The sequence below is a fragment of the Ascaphus truei genome, chromosome 4 (genome assembly GCF_040206685.1).
Source record: "Ascaphus truei isolate aAscTru1 chromosome 4, aAscTru1.hap1, whole genome shotgun sequence".
NCBI classification, from domain to species: domain Eukaryota; kingdom Metazoa; phylum Chordata; class Amphibia; order Anura; family Ascaphidae; genus Ascaphus; species Ascaphus truei.
The window spans coordinates 58,424,346-58,445,307 of NC_134486.1; the positions used below are offsets into that span (position 1 = coordinate 58,424,346).

The 20,962-nt window shown below is 45.6% G+C and overlaps 1 protein-coding gene across 1 annotated transcript in view; it reads right to left on the minus strand.

Annotated features, from left to right (window-relative positions):
• The window catches only part of STPG4 (sperm-tail PG-rich repeat containing 4), a 52,006-nt gene that overhangs the window by 14,764 nt on the left and 16,280 nt on the right, over nt 1–20,962 (minus strand). The window lies entirely within an intron of this gene.

Genomic DNA, 20,962 nt, shown 5'->3' on the forward strand with positions numbered 1-20,962 from the left:
ATTGTTTAGTTGGTTACTGCTTGTATTTATTTAATTTCTTGGCTACTGTTTTTATTTATTGATTTTTAGGTGCGTGTGTTGTTGATTTTTGGCCTTCATGCTTTTGGATTAGGGTTACCATTGAGTACTATAGTATTTTATCATCCCTTGAAGAAGTACGCGCATGCGTACGAAACGCGTCGGGAAGTTTCAAGTTTTTAGAGTGTTCCAGTGTGGTGAAGTCTGCAGTTCCAAAGGAGAAACTCTGCAGTCTCCAACTAGTGTTTTGAACCGAGGTACGGCGATATTGCGGCTGCTGATGAGGACTGGAGGACTGGAGTCCTGTGAGCCGGTGGAGAATACACAACGGGGGTGACGTCACGTCCGCCCAGAGGCCTCGTCATCTGAGTCATCTGCCTGGCTTCCTAGTCACGTGTGGACGCCAGCACAAGTGCTCCGGTCGCCATCTTGAGAGCCCAGATGCATACAGCAGATCTGCCTGTACCTTTCCAGCATTTTGTGAGTAGGGTTGCAATTTTACCCCTCCGGATGCGGTTTATGCACATTTCCACATCAATAAATATGCTTTTTATTAATATTTAGGCCGTGCTAGTGTTATATGTTTGTATGTCTTGTTTGTTGTTTTTTGTCAATATCTGTGATCATCCCCCCCCCCCCCCCCCCCCCCCGGTGTTGATTTACTGCACTATTATTTCTTTTTCTCTTTTTTCACATATGCACTGCTGAGGTGAGAATCATCACCATTCATCATCCCAAGGACTGTATTTGGACTGTCACAACAGGACTGGTATTTACCCTCTTTGGCGCCGGTTAACCCCTTTGTTTCATAGTATTTTATCAAGCCCATATTATATGGGAATGATGTACTACTATGCCACTCAATGGGTACAGGGTGGGTATAGTGTGTCCGGGGTGGGTGGTTAGGCATCCCGGATGGGTAGCAGGGGATGGGGGTTGACACCTTAATTACTTTAGCGTTTATTAACCGCTACGGGGATTAAGGGGTTAGAGGCCATTAGATTGTTTTATTTCATGTATTCTTTCTGGCAACGGAGGACATGGCCCTGCAGTTTGCTGACGAGGACACCCTTCATGTTGGCAGGGGTAAGTAGAACAGTTTTTATTTACTTTATTTATGCTGCCTGGATAATGTTTAATTTAATAATGGGCAAATTAGCTATTATCCCTATCTGGATAATAGTTATTTTGCCCATTACTGTACTGAATGTATTTGGTGTGTGGGGGTGGGGGGAAGTGTATTAATTGAAATATAGGCCACATTTATTTTTTTTAACAACAGGATTCATACTGCAGGGGACCCACGGGGACCACCTGAGGACACCCGGACACTCACGGGGAGGACCCCCGGACACCCACATGGACCACCTGGGGACCCCTGTGGAGCCCCTGGACACCCGTGGGAACAAACTGAGGGCCCCCAAACACCCATGGGAACCACCCGAGGGCCCACAGACACCCATGGGGATGACACGGGGACCCCCAGACACCCACAGAGAAAACCCGGAGACCCCTATGGGGCCCTCCGACACCCACAGGGAACACCTAGAGGCCCATAGACACTCGCAGGGACCATCTGAGGATCCCCGCAGGCCTCTGGTATGAATCCTGTGTATAAAAAAATAAATGATGGTTTTATGTTGGGGCACAGGGGGTGGGTTGTGTGTTGGTGATTATAATATATTGTAATATTTATTGGGGGAAGAGGGGCAAGTACCCCCTCCACTCACCCACTCTGCCTCCAATAAAGCTGCTGCTGTCCATTAACCCCTTCATTGCCTTAGTGGTTTGCCGCTAAGGTAATGAAGTTGACCGTAAATGCATTTTTATTGCATGGGATTGATGTCGGGGATCTCCGGTACTGATATTAATAGATAACAGCTCCGGAGACACCCGGCATCAATCCGATGCAGGAAAAATGCGTTTTTTTCCTAAGTCCTGTCTCGCCGCCTTATCGGCAGATTCTCACCACCCTTTTGCCAACTTTTCCTGGCGAGGCGATTTGGAGAGGAAATCGCAATTCTAGAGCCGCGATTAGCCTAGTTAAGCTAATCGAGACTACTAAAATACCACGAGCTTGAAAAGCTGGCAATAATTGGAGATAAGTGGCTTACCGCCACGCATTTGGCAAATTATTTTCTCCGCCAAAAAAAATTGACGAAAATCTCTCTTAGGCAAATAGGCTTTTTTGGCGATAAGGTGGCGATAAGTGACTTATCGGAGCTTAGTGCATAGGCCCTTCAGTCTCTGCAGGGCAGACTTTCCTTGCTCCAAAACGAAGCCGTTTGCTCTGCTATATGGAACAGAGCAACTTTGAAAAGCCCGCCCTTGCGTAATCGACTCAAGCCACAAGATTGTCTGGTTCTCTGTCTGGGGCTTCTCCTTACATACCCTCCGCTGAGCTATGTTCAGCATGGAGGAAGGAGGAGCGACAACTCAGAGTGTGTGAACCCTATCCCACTAGCCAACAGAAACAGGGGCTCGTCTCTTGGCTGATGTCAGAGGAAGAGGCGTGCCAAGCCGGCTCAAAAAGCCAGGTGAGCAGGAAATATGATTTAGCCAATGGGAGAAGCGTCTACGAGCTGCATCTACCTCAGCTAACTCATTGCTACCCGCTGGGCAGGCTCCACCAAGTCTGGCCGATACAAAAGGTGTCCCCATAGGGTTCCCTTTGTTCTCCAGACTTGGCAATTTGCCCTTCCACGCCCACCAAATGGTCTTCTCACCTCTGGACATCCTCTCCTGATTCAACTACAGACTCTATACAGACATGCTGGCATCTATGCTGATGCCCTGGCTGACTGTATAGAGCCTTATAAGAAATGTATAAAACATTATAAAGTACACTTTAATAAAGTATGGACTTTGGGGAACATTATACTTATAAAGGAAATGGATTTGGGATATTTGGGCTCGAAACTCAGGAGTCTGTGTAATTCACCCCGCGTACCGGCAAATCCTGCCTGCTCGCCGGGGAGAATTAAAGGACTACTGGTACATTTGGCCCCCGAACTCCTGCTAACAAAATAATTGTAATAAACAATATATATGAAAAATAGAAATTAAACAAACATAGGGGGCTATGCACTAAGCTCAATGCTTTTGCGTCCGGATGGGAAAAAAAGCACGTCCGTTAAAAAGTGAGGCCGGAGACACGATTCACTAAGGCCTTGAGCCCATTTTCTAACGTACGTGCTCAAAACAGCCACAGCGTACATGTTGCTTTTTTCCCCCTGCTAGCGTTCTTAAACTTCACGTACGCTAGCTGATAGAAAAAATAAGCTGCATGTAACATTTGCATGGAGATTATGTATATCCATGCAAGGCTGTTACAGGCGATCGTACACTAAATAAATACATTTTAATAATAGTGTTCATGAGCAGGGGGTCTCCAGCCCTGAACAACATTGGTTTCAGGTCCGGGGACCCCCTACTTCAGGAGATACAGGCCCCGTTATGGGGTGCCGGTATCCCCTGCACTTTGAAAGCTTCCGCGTCACGTGACCGGGACATTTAAATTCTGAAGGGGATAATGGCACCCCATAACAGGGCCTGTATCTCCTGAAGTAGGGGGTCTCCGAGGCTGAAACCAATGCGGTTCAGCTCTGGAGATCCCCTACACATCTACACTACTGTCAAAACACACATATCAATAAACAATAATTCCTTACCGTAGCGGCTATCTGCAATGGTAATGAAGCTGCATTAATGTACATTTTAATAATAGTGTGCCGGAGCAGGGGGTCCCCTTAGCTGAACCGCATTGATTTCTGCCTCAGAGACCCACTGCTTCCCGAGTTACAGGGCAAGGTATGGGGCATCGGTGCCAGTGTCGGCGCCATCTTTATGGCGCCACATCTGTTGGGGGCACCGCGGACCCATAGGGACCACCCTTGGGCCCCCAGAGCCCCGTGGGAACCACCTGAGGCCCCTCAGACACCTGTGGGTCTGACCCGGGGCCCCCAGACAGCCATGGGCCTACCCGTGGAGACCCCATTGTGGCCCACGATGACCCGCGGAGACCACCTGGTGGACCAAAGCGCCTGGCGGGGACCACCCGTAGGCCTCCAGACCCTGTTTGAAACATTGTGCTGGGCTACTGTGAGGTCTACTGACACCCGTCAGGGCCACCGGGGACTCCCGTGGGCCTGGAGTGTTAACCCTGTATGTAAAATTAAAAATCATGTATTTATGGGGGGGCACAGAGGGTAGGTTATGTATTTAATAAATATAATGATGTTTATTGTGGGGTGTGTATTGTTTTTCTTGTGGGTACTGGGGGTGGGGGAAGGGGTTATTGGCCCCAAGGGTATGTGGGTAGGCCTCCCGCCTGGGTTAGTGGGTGAGGGTGGTTAGGCCTCACGGGATGGGTAGTGGGGGAGGGTATTTAGACCTCCCGAGTGGTGGCTGAGGGTGGGTTAACCCCTTAATGTCTGTAGCGGTTAATGACCGCTAAGGTGATTAAGGGGTTAGGGGCTATTTTTATTCTTGTGTATGTTTTGCAGCACCGGAGGGACATGGGCAGGATGAAGATGAGGATGAAGACGGCCTTCATCGTGGGTGCCTGGAAAAGGTAAGTGTAATATGTATTTACTGTATTTATTGTAATTTATATGTATTTAAAATGGGCAAATGCATTATTATCCATATGTGGATAATAGTAATTTTACCCATTACTGTATTGTATGTGTTAGGGGGGTGTATTTAGTTATAAATATTGTTTATTATTTTTGGAGGCACAACATTGGTACCGCAGGCGCGGGGACCCCGGGACTCCCACCGGGACCCCCGCTTGGTGAACCAGGGACCCCCGGACCCTGCGGGGTCAGCCGGGGACACCCGCCGGCCTGTTGTATGGGTTTTTCTAAGACCAGCTTTTTTAGCGGCTGCATTGAGCTGACGTGTTTTCTTGAACGCAACTTTTGCGTACGCTAAGGTTGCGTAGTTTAGTGCATCCCGCAGAAGACAGAATTGAACACAAACAGGGTAACGAACGAGCAAAGTTGGACTTTCCAGAAAAAAGTCAGTTTTAGAACGTAAAGTGCCTGTTTGCGTGTCTCTGTGAATCGCGTTCAGCGCAACATCACGTTCTAAGAGCACTTTGCGTTCTTAAAACGACTTATCAGAGCTTAGTGCATGACCACCATAGTGGGACCTGTATGGTAAGGTATCTTAATGTCAAAAAGTGTGATGATAATCCACTCACATATTCCTCTTTCAATAATAAGGCAGGTTTCCTTTATATTTGGGAGAGTGAAAGTACCCTCTACCTTGCACATTACATCCTGGGGGAAATCACCATTGAGGTTTTTAAAATCCTGATATCCTGCTATCTGTCCTACCATAGCTCCAGTTAGAGAGAGAACGTGTCTCTAACCTGCCTTATTATTGAAAGAGGAATATGTGAGTGGATTATCATCACACTTTTTGACATTAAGATACCTTACCATACAGGTCCCACTATGTTTGTTTCAGCTCTATTTTTCATATATGCAGTGAACCATTCGCGCTCACTTGGAAGAAAGAAAAGACTGATATAGACCTTGGAATGATCTATAGAGGGTTAAATCAGAGCTGCTTTGCATTTTTTTATCACATATACACTTGCACAATATTGTGGTGGTGATTTGCTATTTATATTTGGTTTGATGTGGGATTTTCCCGCACTTAATTAATCATATGTGATAGCATTTGTTTATATAAGAGTTCACAATTTATTTTTGCACTTATTCAGTGGCACTATTAAATCACTCTTCACTTCACTAATTTAGAAACGCCTGATTACACCTTTCTTTTACCAATGCTTTAGTTAATTAGTAATATTAATGTTTTGGTCACACCCAGGAATTTTATTAAAGTGACAAAGGTCCCGAAGGGAACCAAAACATCCCAGCTTTTGATTTTTCACGTATAACTTCCCGTTAGCAAAGTTTTTTTTGTGAAAAAAAAAATTAAATATATACAGTACACACACAAAAAAAAAGTTTTAGCCTTCACTTTTAGTTGGGCAACGCTGTTCACAACATATAAATGTTTGAACATTGAATATACTTTAAAATTTTAGCTTAATGTTGACATTATACACAGCACTGGACAACTGGTAACCCATCGAGATCACAATCTAATTTTGATGCTGGAGGTTTGAGACTTTCCCAAAATTATCAGGGACTGAAACTTGGTCTTGTACAGAATTCCTGTATTACTCCTCCTCCCTTTTATAAAGATGTGTGTATCACATGGCAGCACTAGTACAGTAAACAGGACTACACATTACCTGATCCGGGCAGGATGGTGATAATGCCTTTGGGCAAACCTGCTTTTGCAGCCAGCTCTGCAAACTTTAAGGCAGTCAGTGGAGTGACTGGGATAATTGTTTTCCTTATTTGATGAGAGTACATACTCTAAGCATATTCAAGGCAAAAGGACCATTGCTGTAAATGTTCATAAATTCATACACAAATGATCTAGTAACCACTACTTCCATCCCCATAGAGTTTATGGTGTGTAATTAAAAAAAACTCCACAATTAAGTACAAACAGGGAAAAAAACACACACACGCACACAATGATGTATGAAGCTGAGTTGGAACATTTGCAACACACACACACCGACCCCCCGCCCCTCCCCCGATGGCTGCGCCATGGTGTCGGATCCCCAGCATCCTGCTCCGGGTAAGTCCTGTTTGGGAGTGCGGCTGGGTCTGGGACAGCTGGGGGAGTTATCCCAGCTCTCATCTCCAGCAGACGCGGAACCCCTAATTGCAGCAGCCATACATATATTTTTTTCCGCGATCCCCGTTATAACGCAGTCGCATTATGTGGACTCCAAGCACCACGTTATAACGGGGTTCAACGGTATTATTATTATTATTATTATTATTAAGAAGAGAATGCATTAGTAGGATAAATATAACCAGAATGAAGTTCTGGGAAGCGAATCAATCCATGTATTGTTTCCTTGTGATACAGAGCAGCATCTGAGTTTGTGAAATGGTAAAGACACAGTTTTCAAAAATGTTTTAAATTGTGAATTAACGCTAGAAAGAAATATTACATAAATTCATGAATACTTTAAAACCTGCAGCTAAAAAATATAAAGTGAAAAATGGTTATATCTCTGTCACTGGGACACTACACTAATTGTGCAAACCTATTGTCTAATGAGGCTAACTGGATGCAATGCACAGGCAGTGAAGTAGGCCCTGGAAGGCTTGAGATGCAATGTGAAATACCACAATTTCCTCTTTCATTTCGGTTTCAAGGAAAGAAATACAAAATAAGAAAAGCATTAGCATTCATCTTGAACATATTACTTAGGGGACTTCCAAAGCCTTTGCTGCTGGAAAGGTTGAATTAAGTATTCTGTTGGAAGAAAAACAACATTTCAGAAGAAAACCTTTTTAACTACTCATGAGTAAGTCAGTAAGTGATTTAGATCTTAAACTATAAACATAATAATTGTATACACTGACCTATAAATCACAATATAATATTATTTTATTATTGTTAATGATATGACAAAACGAAAAACAATTAATCATTCTTGTGTGTATATAATTAAATAATCAAATAATTGGACATTATCCTGCAAACATCATCAAGACGAATGCTATAAGCGACATTGAAGTGTATCATGAATGTATACATGTGTACATATTTGAGTATTAATTGATGGATGTGTTCCTTGTTGGGAAAAGTCAAATTGATAATCAATTCGCTCACCAAGATTATGCAATATCTAATACTAGTTAACCCGATATTTACATAATAAAGAATATAGAATATATATATATGTTTTGTAAATATGTACACAATAAAATAACATAGAATAAAGAGGGTACAGAAGCAATATGACTATTATTGAAGCACATATATCTTCATGACCAACATTAGTATGATGTAATATGTACTCACATGGATGACTAATAAGCTCTTAGTGATGGAAGTGAATTATATTATCTTTCCTGGAACCAGGGTCACGAATGATGTATGATTAGTTCCAGTAAGCTCAACTCATGTCCTCCCTCTTCCAAAGCATGACAAGTCCTTAATGTCTTTCTTAATTTTATTGCTGGATTAGAAAACACAGGAACTTGTGGGTGTAGTGTAGGCAGAGAGTGCTTCTCTATGTGGGATGCTTCTATGAGGTTGGACTATGGTAAGAGAGAAAGGCCTTACCAGGGGTGGATGCAGACAGGTCTGTACTCACTGTAATCTAGGGTGGAAAAGAAAGTGAGGGGCAGGGGTCACACTAAAGGTTGAGTGGGACTGCACTAACTGTCAGCAAAAGACAGGGGAGAACATGGGAAAGTCCATTAACTGGGAGGACTGGAGAAGCTGCAGTAGCAGTTCACTGATTATGTGCTCAGAGGCAAAAAATGCAACATTGTTGCATGTTACACAGGCACAGTGTGTGTATGTGGAGCCAATGCCTGTAGCTGAACTTAAGGAGCTGACAAGCAGAAGGGGGGTCGGGCAGGAATGTGATTCTTGTTCCATGACACTCCCCGTCTGGTATCTGGAGATACCACTATATAACTGGAATATGTGGAACATATGTGCAATGCATAACAAAGATAACATCACATTCTCAAACAATGCAAGAGTCCATGTCCACATAGCGATGTGACACCGGCCGGTATCACTGGTATCAAGGTCCCTTGGCCAAGGTTCTTTGGCAAAGGATGCAGGGTGGATGCACAGCTCCAGGTTTGCTGGTTGCACCACAATGTCTTTGTATAAAAGTCTCTGGCACTGTTTCCTTTTAGTCTTGTGAGAGAACAGTCCTTTTGTCTCTGTAGTTTCACCCACAGAGTGTATCCCCTTGTAGGTATACCAGCCGTGGCAGCCTGTTACTCTATCACCTGGCGTTTGGCAGAAGGAGAGGGCTTTTGGCTCCTTGTGGGAGCGGATTACTGTCCCTGGAAAACTGGTTGTCGAATGTAATCCAATAAAGGGGGCGTCGTTCAGGGAGACTCCCTGAAGCTGAGCGCTGGGGTTGAACATTACCCGGATTTGATCGGGTTCCTGAGGGTGGTAGGCCCCAGGTGATTGGAGGTACCGACATTCTTTGCCTTCCTCCATTAGAGGTGCTGGCTTTGCGTGGCCGGTAAAGAATATCTTCTGGATGAAGACCACAAAGTTGTTTTTGGTCTCTGGTTCCCTTTGTGGGCCGCAGAGGTGCGAGGTGAACCTAGAGATGGCATGTTCTCCATTGTTTGAGAAGTGCCTCCTTGGTGAACGGGATGGTAGCGGAGTCACCCGACTGCTTAGTCCGTCTTTAGAGGGCTCCTTGACAGTTAACCTCGGGAATCCTCTATCTTCCCTCGAGGGTGTTTGTTTGTCATCGTTCCTTGTTGTCTGGAACGCTGTGCACTGTAGTTCATCGGTACATTTCTCTTGCACGAGAACATCTCCGCGTAGTCTGGTGAAACGCTTTTGTGTTTCTTTGTTGACTGCCATCGGGAGGTTGTTTTCTCCCTGGACATGACGAAGAACAGTCTCTTTTGTCCTTGTAAATCCTTTTGGGAAATGTCTCTGCAACTGTCCCCTTTTACGTGTTTGAACGAACAGTCCTTTTGACACTGTGGCTTCGCCTGTGGGGCGCAATCTTTTGCGGCTATGCCAGCCGTGGCAATTGGTTGCTCTGTTGCTTGATACTCTGTGGAGAGGAACAACTGTACGTCTTAATTGTGCCCTTGCTCGCGGGAGTATTGTCTGCTTGTTTGTTGTTTTTAGGAAGATCCCTTTATCGGTCACCTTTGGGAGGTTACTCTCTTCCTTCGGTGGAGTTGACTCATCATCCTTGGCTGTCTGGACTGCTGAGCATCCTAAGCCATTGTCGCATCCCATCGGCGTGAGGATGTCTTTGTTGGTCTCAGGGGTATGACCTTGTCTTTTCTCTTCACTTGGCCCTTCGGTCACTTGGAGATGGCCAAGACATGGTTCGGAGAAAGATGTGTGTCCACATTCTGTCACCTCCGTTCTGCGGGCATCGACGTAGTCTTGCCCGTGCTCTTTGTTAGTGCACGAGTTGCCCACTATCACCCATCCTAGGTCGAGTCTTTGGGCGTATGGCGCGTTGTGGGGTCCGTTGTGCTGTTTACGGACTTTATGTACTCTCATGATGTCCCTACCGAGCAGCAGCAGGATCTTGGCGTCTTGTTCCACCGGCCGGATGTGGTTGGCTATTCCTTTGAGGTGGGGGTAATGGAGTGCCACGTCTGGTGTGGGTATCTCGTCCCTGTTTGTGGCCATGTGGTTGCACTCGATGAGTGTGGGAAGGGGCATGTTCACTTTGCCGTCTATTGAGCATATGGTGTAGCCATTCACTCTTCTCCCTGTGGTCTCCATTTGCCCTGCGCACGTTCTGAGAGTGTAAGGAGAGGCACCATCTTGTATGTTAAACATGTCGAAGAACTCTGACCTGACCAGTGATCGGTTGCTCTGGTCGTCGAGGATTGCGTACATCCGAATAGCCTTCTCAGGTTGTCCCTGGGGGTGCACTGCGACAAGGCATATTTTGGAGCAGGACATTTTGTCACCTTCTTTTCCGCAAACCTCAGTGCGCTGAGATGTGACGGATGTTGACTCTCCTTCTTCTTTCTCCCCGCCATGCTCCGCTATGGAGGATGGGTTCTTGAGTTGGTGGAGTGTCATCGACTCTGGGTGTAACGCTGTCACGTGCTTGTCACTCTCGCACACTGTGCATTTGATCTCTTCCTTACAGTCCCTGGCTAGGTGAGTCGTGGAACCGCAGCACTTGAAGCAAACTCCGAATTCTCCAAGTAACCTCTTGCGTTCCTCTAGGGACTTCATCCTGAACCCAAAGCACTTGTTGAGTGGGTGTGGCTTCTTGTGTATGGGACATTCCCTGTTTGGGTCCCTTGGTTCCTTGTCTCCGGCGACCGACTGATCGGGAGTAGTTTGGGCCGTGGGAGGCACGTCCGTCCTGCGGGCCGAGATGGGTGTTTGGGGGTTACCATATCTCGTCGCTGGTCTCTCGTTCTTCGGGCTGCTTGCACTGTATGTGGTTTGCGCACCTAAGATGAAACTGGGATCGTTTCTTGTCTTTGCCGCTTCGCAGATGAAGCTCACGAAGAATGAGAATGGGGGGAAGACAACCTGCTTCTCCCTTTTGTATTTGGAACCTTGTGAAAGCCACCTTTCTTGGAGGTTGAAGGGTAGCTTCTCCAGGATGGGTCTCACTCCACGAGCTGAATCTAGGGCGTTGAGACCTATTAAGGAATGGTCTTTCCTTGCGAACTCCAGTTCTTGCAGCAGGTCTCCAAGATCTCGTAACTTCGAGTAGTCTTTACTCGTGATCTTGGGGAAGCTCTCGATTCTTTTGAAGAGTGAATCCTCGACTGCTTCAGGGCTGCCATAGGTCTCTTCTAGCCTTTCCCACACTAGGTCCAGACCTACTTGGGGTTGATGTGCGTTTGCCGTCCGAAGTCTCTGCGCTTGCTCCCTGGATACGTTCCCCAGGAACTTGACTAACAGGTTGAGCTCTTCCCTTGCTGAGAAGTCCAAGCTGTCGATTGCGTCTTTGAACGTGAACTTCCACGTCCGGTAGTTCTCAGGGCGGTCGTCGAAGCTGATGAGTCCTGCGTGCACCAAGTCGCGCCGGATCATGTACTTGGCTATGTCTGTCAGACCTGAGACGTCGGCGCGTTTGCCCCGTTCTGAGGTAGTTGCTGGGACGGTCTGTGCGGTCGCCTCTTCCTTGGCGTGGACGCGTGATGGCTGCTGGCCAGTGTGAGGGGCTGTTTTCTCCCGCGTGGGTGTACCTGGATTACGAGCCTGTTGTGGTGCATCCGTGTGCGCTCTGGCGTGTGGATCACTGTTGCGGCTGTGGCTATCCCAGGCAGCGTGTGCCATTGACGGAGCAGCGTCTTCTCCTCGTGGTCCTAGCGAGTCTTCGTTGTCTGTGGTGTCGCTCCCTCCGTGTTGAGATGGTGCGCTGGTGTTTACACTGAAGAGGCTCCTTACATAGTCTTCAGTGCGTTGGGCTGGATCCTCTGAGGCAATCCGTCTGTAGGGTAGCTCCCCGCCGTCCTGTCTCGCAGCTGCTTCTAGGACTTCGGCTTGGGCTATGGCGGCAGCGGCGTCTTCTTCTTTGCTTAGAGCCTCTAGATCCGCGTCTAATTCGGCCTTTCTACGTGCATTGGCAGCGGCGGTGGTAGCAGCGGCGGCGGCATTGGCAGCGGCGGCGGTAGCAGCGGCGGCGGCGGCATTGGCAGCGGCGGCGGTAGCAGCGGCGGCGGCATTGGCAGCGGAGGCGGCGGCGGCGACCTGCTCCTCCTCTTCTATGCGCGCCTTTTCTGCCCTTACGGCTGCCTCTCTCCGACCATATTCGGCCCGGGCACGTGCGGCCTCTGCAGCGGCTCTCGCCTTGGTAGCGTTTGTGCTTGCGCTGGACGCGTTAGACTGCGCTGATCTTGCTGACCTTAATGAGTGTCTGGATGTGCTTGAGCGCTGCGATGCGGTTTCCAGCAAAAGGTCCTTTCTCCTACTCTCAGCCTCCGTGATAGTGGTACGTACGCGGCTGTGTCGTGCCAGGTCAATGTTGCTCTGTAAGTCTCTTTCTTGCAGGCTTTCGCTGGTGTTGGCCCTGGTCAGGTAAGTAACGTATGCCTCTGATAGCTCTTGATAACGCGAGTGATCAGTCCTTAGTTGCGTTATTGCCTGCTCGAGCTGCTGCGCATAGTTGCCAATACTAGTGACATTGCGTATTCCCAGTGTGGTTGTGCTCCAGGCCAACTCTAATTTAGCGCGGTGCGCTTCAACGTCAGTCTCATATTTTTCGCGCCCCTTTTGTGTCAGTGTGACTGTCCGTTTGGGCCTTGCGCCTGCCTGCGCCTGTTGCAGATGCGCAGCGGTCTCTGTGTCTGAGAGATCGCTTTCCTGCGTGATGTCTGGTGAGGCTCTGAGTTCTGCCATGCTGTAGGTGTGTGTAGGCCTTTTGCCAGTGCGTGTGGCGTGCGGTCTTTTACCTTGTCAGCGATGGGCGTCTGACTCAGATGATGCCGAGCGGTGTCCTGCAGCGTGCAGCGTTGGGGTAGCTGTACTTACAGGTGTCCGTTGGCTCCTCACTGTGGGGCTGAGCAGCGGGTGGACTCAGACAGAGAAAAAGGCAATTAGGTTTGTGTGTACAGTCTGTTTGCAAAGCTGCTGCCTTGTGTGCAGGGTTGCTCGTGCAGTGTAAGCTGCTTGCTTCTCTGTAAGGTTGCAGGCTGTGTGCAGTTTGCTGTATAAAGCTTGCTGCCCTGTCTGGCAGAGTGAAGCTGCTGCTTGTCCTGGGGTGCAGAGACTATTCTGTTTAGCATAAAGTCTTTGAGTAGTAGCTCCTGTGTGATTCCCTAACACAGGTCTTTGTTTTACTGTTCTGTTTAAACTGCTGCTTGTTTTTGCAGAAAGCTGTAGCAGTTTGCTGTATAGCTGTGTAGAGCTGCACTTTTGTAGCATGAAGGCTGTGAGTGATAGCTTCTGCGTAGACCTCTAATACACGGTCTCTCTCTTACTTTCCTGGAACCAGGGTCACGAATGATGTATGATTAGTTCCAGTAAGCTCAACTCATGTCCTCCCTCTTCCAAAGCATGACAAGTCCTTAATGTCTTTCTTAATTTTATTGCTGGATTAGAAAACACAGGAACTTGTGGGTGTAGTGTAGGCAGAGAGTGCTTCTCTATGTGGGATGCTTCTATGAGGTTGGACTATGGTAAGAGAGAAAGGCCTTACCAGGGGTGGATGCAGACAGGTCTGTACTCACTGTAATCTAGGGTGGAAAAGAAAGTGAGGGGCAGGGGTCACACTAAAGGTTGAGTGGGACTGCACTAACTGTCAGCAAAAGACAGGGGAGAACATGGGAAAGTCCATTAACTGGGAGGACTGGAGAAGCTGCAGTAGCAGTTCACTGATTATGTGCTCAGAGGCAAAAAATGCAACATTGTTGCATGTTACACAGGCACAGTGTGTGTATGTGGAGCCAATGCCTGTAGCTGAACTTAAGGAGCTGACAAGCAGAAGGGGGGTCGGGCAGGAATGTGATTCTTGTTCCATGACATTATCCATCAGTAATCACTTTAAGTGAGGAAGTTTTTCAGTTTCCAGTCAGTATTGATACCTGCTGGACTTAGGGTGTCTAAGGTATAAATCCAGAACATCTCTCTCTCTCTGGTTGAGGATGTTCTGGCGATTACCTTCCCTAATGGGAAGTGGTATATGCTTGATTGCTCTAAAAGAAAAATCTTTAACATTACCCCTAGAGCAATTGGAGAAATGTCTGTATACGGGGAACCTGAGGTCTTTGTTCTTAATGGACATCAAGTGCTCCATAATCTGTGTTTTGAATGCCTGACTGTCCTACGTATATCATTTTTGCCGCAAGCGCAATTCAAAATATAGATAACAAAATTAGTGTTGCATGTGATCAAGGTTTTAATTTTGTATTTATCTTTAGTTCTTTTAGATGAGATAACTTTGATTGGTTTAGCGTAATTGCAAAAACTGTAGTAACCACATTTGTGGAAATCAGTGGGAGGAGAAAAACCTCTAGTCTGTTGTGTTCAAGTTTTGAATAAACTTGGAGAAACATCTGTGGAGAGGGTTCTCGCTTTTTTGAATATGAATTTGGGAGCATTTTGGACAAATGGATTTAGATCCAAATCTAAATGGAGAACATCCCAATATTTCATCACAATGGATCTAATGTCGACAGTGTGTCAATTATATTGTGTTATGAAAAGGGGGTATTGTCCGCAAAGTTTGTTGGGACCTGTTATGCACTATCCGATGCGCTCGATGTGTCCGAACGCTGGACATCTCGCTTTGTTTTTTTTCTTTAAAATTGATTGATGTGATGTAGAGTTGTTTTGTTGTCTTGATTGAGTTTCAATACCCTCTCGTTGGGATCTTGATGGACAACCCGGTTTCTGCCAGATATAAACTTGCTTCCATTCGTAGTCAATCTGGTCTTGTTTGAACTTCTTTTATATTTTTTCTCCATGACCTATTTCTCCAGGGTATTGATGTATTGAGATAGCTTTTTATCATTGTTGATAAATTCAGGCTTGGTTTGAAATGTCGCCAATTGTTTCTGTAGACTCTTTATGTTGTCCTATGTCGATACCTTTTCCAATGCTTTAGATTGAATGATGAGTTCTATAAGTTTTCTGGAGCATTCATCTAAAATCTGTGTCCAGCTTTGTTTGAATTTTTTAGTCTGGAACACAAAGGAGGGTATTTTCTTTATCCGCAAGCCTCGTGGTATACGCTTCACTTTAAGATAATTTTGAAGTGTAGCTGCTGTATGTCCCACCATAAGCGAATGTCGAAACCCAGAAATGTTTCCAGTTTTGAAAAGTATAACGGTAAATTCATCTGGTCATCATAGGAAATTCCGACAGTATCGTCAAAAACATGTGCGGCTCTTTTGGATCTTTTTGTATTGTCCGCACAACTGGACACAAATTATCAAACATTGGAGCATTCTCAGTGTTATGTTCCACCTAGAGATCTTGCTCTATGGTTTTCACAAAGGGGCGATCAAAATGGTCCCAAATTCATATTCAAAAAAGCGAGAACTCTCACCACACATCTTTCTCCAAGTTTATTCAAAACTTCAACACAACAGACTAGAGGTTTTTCTCCTCCCACTGGTTTCCACAAATGTGGTTACTACAGTTTTTGCAATTACGCTAAACCAATCAAAGTTATCTCATCTAAAAGAACTAAAGATAAATACAAAATTAAAACCTTACCGCATGCAACACTAATTTTGTTATCTATATTTTGAGCTGCGCTTGCAGCAAAAATTATATAGGTAGGACAATCTGGCTGTTCAAAGCACGGATTATGGAGCACTTGAGGTCCATAAAGATTATATTTTATGTAAATATAGGGTTAACTAGAATTAGATATTGCATAATCTTGGTGAGCGAATTGATTATCGATTTGACTTTTCTCAACAAGGAACACATCCATCAATTAATACTCAAATATGTGCACATGTATATGTAACCATGTTTCCCATCCACCCCCCAATCTCATGTCGGGTACCCTAGGTGAAATGGTGTAGTGGTTACGATGTCTAAGGTGGTGCAAACCTGCTGGCAACAGGGGGCCCTGAGTCTCCCGTGATGGTATGGGGATATCAGGACAGGCTTTTGAGGTAGAGCTGAGTAATACTCACTGGTACGGCGCCTCCATCTCCAACAGATCCCCAGACTGGTAGGGAGGAATCTCTGCAGGAGAACTTCTCTCTTTAGCTTCTCCCTGAATGATTCCAAGCTCAGGCAAGAAGTATGTTGATTCAAGGATATACTTTATTTCTCCAACACACGGCAGACTGCCCATCTTGCAGCCAGATCGCTCAGCCGCACATCGGTAGGTTGTCACCTGAAGGAAGTCCCTAGACAATCACTCCTAGTCAGGGCCCTAGAAGCTGTCCTAGCTCGTCCCTTATCTCCTAGCGAGATAAGAGGAACGATCCCCCTCCACTCCCCTAAGGGAGGGCCTCAGACTGGCAGAGCCCTGCACAGTCTAGATAGGGTGGACCAGTCTCTCTCAAGTGTAGAGACAACTCCTAACTTCAGGAAGTGCGGTGCAGTAAGTAGTTCCAATAAGCACCACCCCTGTGTCACTGTGATTGGACACCGAGCCTCATGACACTATCTTCACTGACTCACTGCACAGCATGTGTGTGGGGAAAACCCATGATTACTCCTGGCAAACCTGCCCTTATCAGGGATTACTGCACAGGAGGAGAAAGTACTATAGCCCCAAAACTACCGAGGGCTACATATAAATTCATGATACACTTCAATGTCGCTTATAGCATTCGTCTTGATGATGTTTGCAGGATAATGTCCAATTATTTGATTATTTAATTATATACACACAAGAATGATTAATTGTTTTTAGTTTTATCATAGTCATATCATTAACAATAATAAAATAACATTATATTGTGATATATATGTCAGTGTATACAATTACTATGTTTATAGTTTAAGATCTAAATCGCTTACTGACTGACTCACGGGTTGTTAAAAAAAAAATCTTCATTTTTAACCATTCATGGGTGTTTATCAATGATATTTTAAATTTGGTGTCTTAAATTGCTCTATTGTGATTTGATTGCAGTTCGACAGGTGTCGCCACCCATGCTTTGAGTGGACTCCATGATGATTGATATCTAGGCGTTTACTTCCAGGCGTTGGGAGGCGGGACTTCGGTCTACACTCCGTCTATAAAATTGTAATCACTGTGAGAGAGACAAATCGCATGTTCCAGCCTCCGTCATTTCACTTCCCTCTTGAGAAGCTGTGCATTGCCTATACTGATCCCCCACTAGACAACACTTCCCATATCGTATTTGGGCTGAAAGCACGCGATTTACGGACCATCGCTCAACAAGTTGTGAGTAAATCAAAGTTTACAAATTCATAGACTTGAGAATACTACAATACATAAGGTTTAACTCCAGAGGAGAGATTTCACACAGCGCACACAGGGGTGCGCATACTCCGTTGCCAATGAGCTTGCATTTACACCAGCGGGAGCTATACTGTACATGTGTATCTCTCCACTGTACAGGAGTAAAATTGACTGTTTTCTGAATTCAGGAGTCCGTTTGTGTGACATATACCACAGACGTTTTCATGTTTATGTAGCCAGGGTCCCTCCGGTCCCCCTGTCTCCCGGTTCCTTTCCCCCTTGCGTGTGTGCTGCTGCGGGGGTGAGCGCATTCCCAGGGGCTCAAGGTGACATCAGTGGCAGGGCGCCGCCATCTTTGATGTCCTCGCACATGCGCGGAGGCTTGCGAAGGCACAGACGTGAGGGGCAGCCATTACATATAGCGCAGGAAAGTGTAGGGAGGTAGGAAGGCCCTCTAGATGTTGTGCATGTGCAGGAAAGTGGTGCGGCGGCTATTAGTCTAGCGCAGGCGCAGATAGAGAGAGGTAGGCAGCCATTAGAGAGGCGCCCAAGCGGTCCTCATAGGGAAAAGCCCCAGAGGGGACTACAACTCCCAGCAGCCTCTGGGGACTGCCCTCTGATCCCTGTCACATGCAGCCAGACAGCCAGTAGAGTTTGCAGCTTCTCCTGCTGGAGAAGGATACATTGTTGCGCACAGACCATGCGAGTTAGTTGGTGCTGGGATAAGGTAGGGGGAAGGGTGTGTAGGTGCAGGGAGCAAGTGGCCCCTTGCACTAGGCCAGAAAACCCCCCTTAGGCCCCAGCTAGAACCCACTCCCCTTCAGCTTGTGACTGCTTTAGGGAAGGCCCCTTAGGTAGGGACTTTGCCCTGTTAGCAGTCAGTTTAGTCAGTGACACAGCTGCAGTGCTGTGTGCTCTGACAAGAAGGGTCAGTGTACTAGGAATTCTTCTCTGCAGAGCAGAGACAGAGACGGTCTGAGCGGTGAGCTTGCTCAGAAGGAGACCCCCATCGCTGAGGCTTCGGCGCTGGACACAGACGGGTCCTCTTCCACAGTTCTACGGTACCCGGTTGCAGGAGAGCTGGGCAGGTATTATCCAAGTCACCAAGTGCACCAAGTATACACTTCATCTTAGTGGGCAGCGCTGTCCCACACGTGGGTGGGGTTGTGGGACTCTTGGGACTTTGGGTACAAGGACTTTGGGAATACTGTGTGGGGTTAAGGCCCATGCAAGGTGTGTGGATAGTTGTGCTTAGTAGTGTTACAGGGTGACACTGAAGTTATGTACTGTTGATGTTATATTGTTGATGCATGTGTATTGTGTTATCTGCCCATATAGTAAAACTGTGTTATATATACCTTGGTGTATGTGGTTCATATATGTGGGTCCTGTGTATGGGACATTCTACACTCCTAGAATCCTGCACAGGTGAGGAGCTGTAATTATAAGATCGTTCCAGAGGATTCACCCCAGGCTCTCACTAGCGGAGGCTCAGACCTCCTGTGAGCCTGACAGGTATTGCACCACACTGGTAACAGATTTAGATTTCCCCACATGGTCCCTATCTGCGATTGGGGGGAGGGGGGGAATACCCGTTACATTTACATGTTAGACCTCAACTATCAACATATATCTTCAAACATGATAGATTTGGATTGAGCATTGTTACACTCTGAGCACTATTTGGGGAATAAATATGTCCCATTTTCTCTAATATTTCAGAAGAGACTTGTTGTTTCGACTTTGAAAATTTCTCGCTTTCCGTCTCAAGGTCGCGACCCTCTCCCTTGGTCCGAGAGCCTCCCGGGAGGACACCCACGATCTAGTGTGCTGTGTTGTTATGGAAACATGGACGGTCCGGAAGAAGTAAATAATTCAGAGATGCAAGGAGATATTACAAATTTACATACATCAATAACATCTTATCTTATTGTTATGAGTCATTGTCACACATTGTTATTTCAGCAAAAACTATATGCTGGGGGGGTTAAAATATTCTAGGAAAAGTATCAACAGAAAGTTCTTGATACAAAACTACGGCGTAAGCGGTTTCTTATACAATAACAAGTTGTATACAAGAACAAGTTGTTTACGATTTTAGGCTGTTAAGGCTAAATTCATTATGGTTATACTTGCAGACATACTGAATGGCACACAAAATGGAGATATACCCCTCATATATTCATTAACAGACTTGAATCAAAAAGCTTAGTTATTCATTAAGTTTGAGGACACATGACATTACTCATTTAAAGCAGCAGGACAGGCTGCATTGCGTTTTAAATTATTATTATTTTTTATTACAGGATTGAAGCAGGAGGTCTCCAGAGCTGAACTCTGTCCATTTCAGTATCTCTGCTTCCAGAGATACGTACCTCCATAGTGGTGCCAGTATCTCTGAAGACAGGGAAACTGTGTGACTAACATAACAGTGTCTTAAATGTCCCACGTCATGCGGGCCAATAGGAAGCTGTGACATCATCCCTTGCAGCTTCTTATTGGCTAGCGTGAGCCAGACCAGGTTTCAGAGGCAACCATCCACCCAACATTCTATTCATATGCAAAATTGATGCATTCACTGGCAAGTTAATTGCTTATCCCTAAAACCCGGTGGGACTGTGGGTTCCAGAGGAGAGATTAGCTGAGAACCACCGGATTAGATGTCTGCATCCAGAGTCTACTTTTATCATAACCCTGCTTTAGAGCATAAATCCAGATGACCATGCGCTGTTCTTTCTGTTTCATTTGCAAGAAATAGAGAGCTAGGAATGATGTAAGGCGAGTAGTAATTTCACAATTTACGCCAATATATAGAATACATTGAAGGAAAACATGAACAACTACCAGTAGCTGTTTTCCACTGAGACATTCCAGCAATATCACAGATTTTTCGATTAGATAGTAGAAAAATATATGGTCATTGTCAAGTGTTTATTATATATATATATATATATATATATATATATATATCCATCACAATCTAAATAAACAGGTAGGGGAGGAAATTGAAAAGAAGAGGCAGGCCTTTAGATTCTTAAAGTCAGAAGGCATTGTATCAGAATTATAAGGAATGTAACAAACGTTGCAAAAGGGCAATCAAATTAGCAAAAATGGGTAATGAAAAAATGATTGCAATAGAAAGTAAGATCAACTCTAAAACGTTCTTTAAATACCTTTAATAACAAAAAATATAGAAAAGAAAATATAGGACCCTTTCGGTGTGAGATGGGCAGGCAAATTATTGGCGATAAGGAAAAAGCAGAGGTATTAAACAAACACAATAGGTTACTGTATAAAAGAAAGCAAATTGAACTCTGTAAAAAATATTTTCACCTGGATTGAAAACTGGTTGAAGGATAGACAACAGAGAGTTGTCATAAATGGAACTTTTTCAGGTTGGGCTAAAGTTGTGAGTGGAGTCTCAAGGATCGGTACTGGGACCCCTGCTTTTTAACTTGTTTTAAACCTTAAAGTTGGGATAGAGAGCAAAGTTTCCCATCTTTG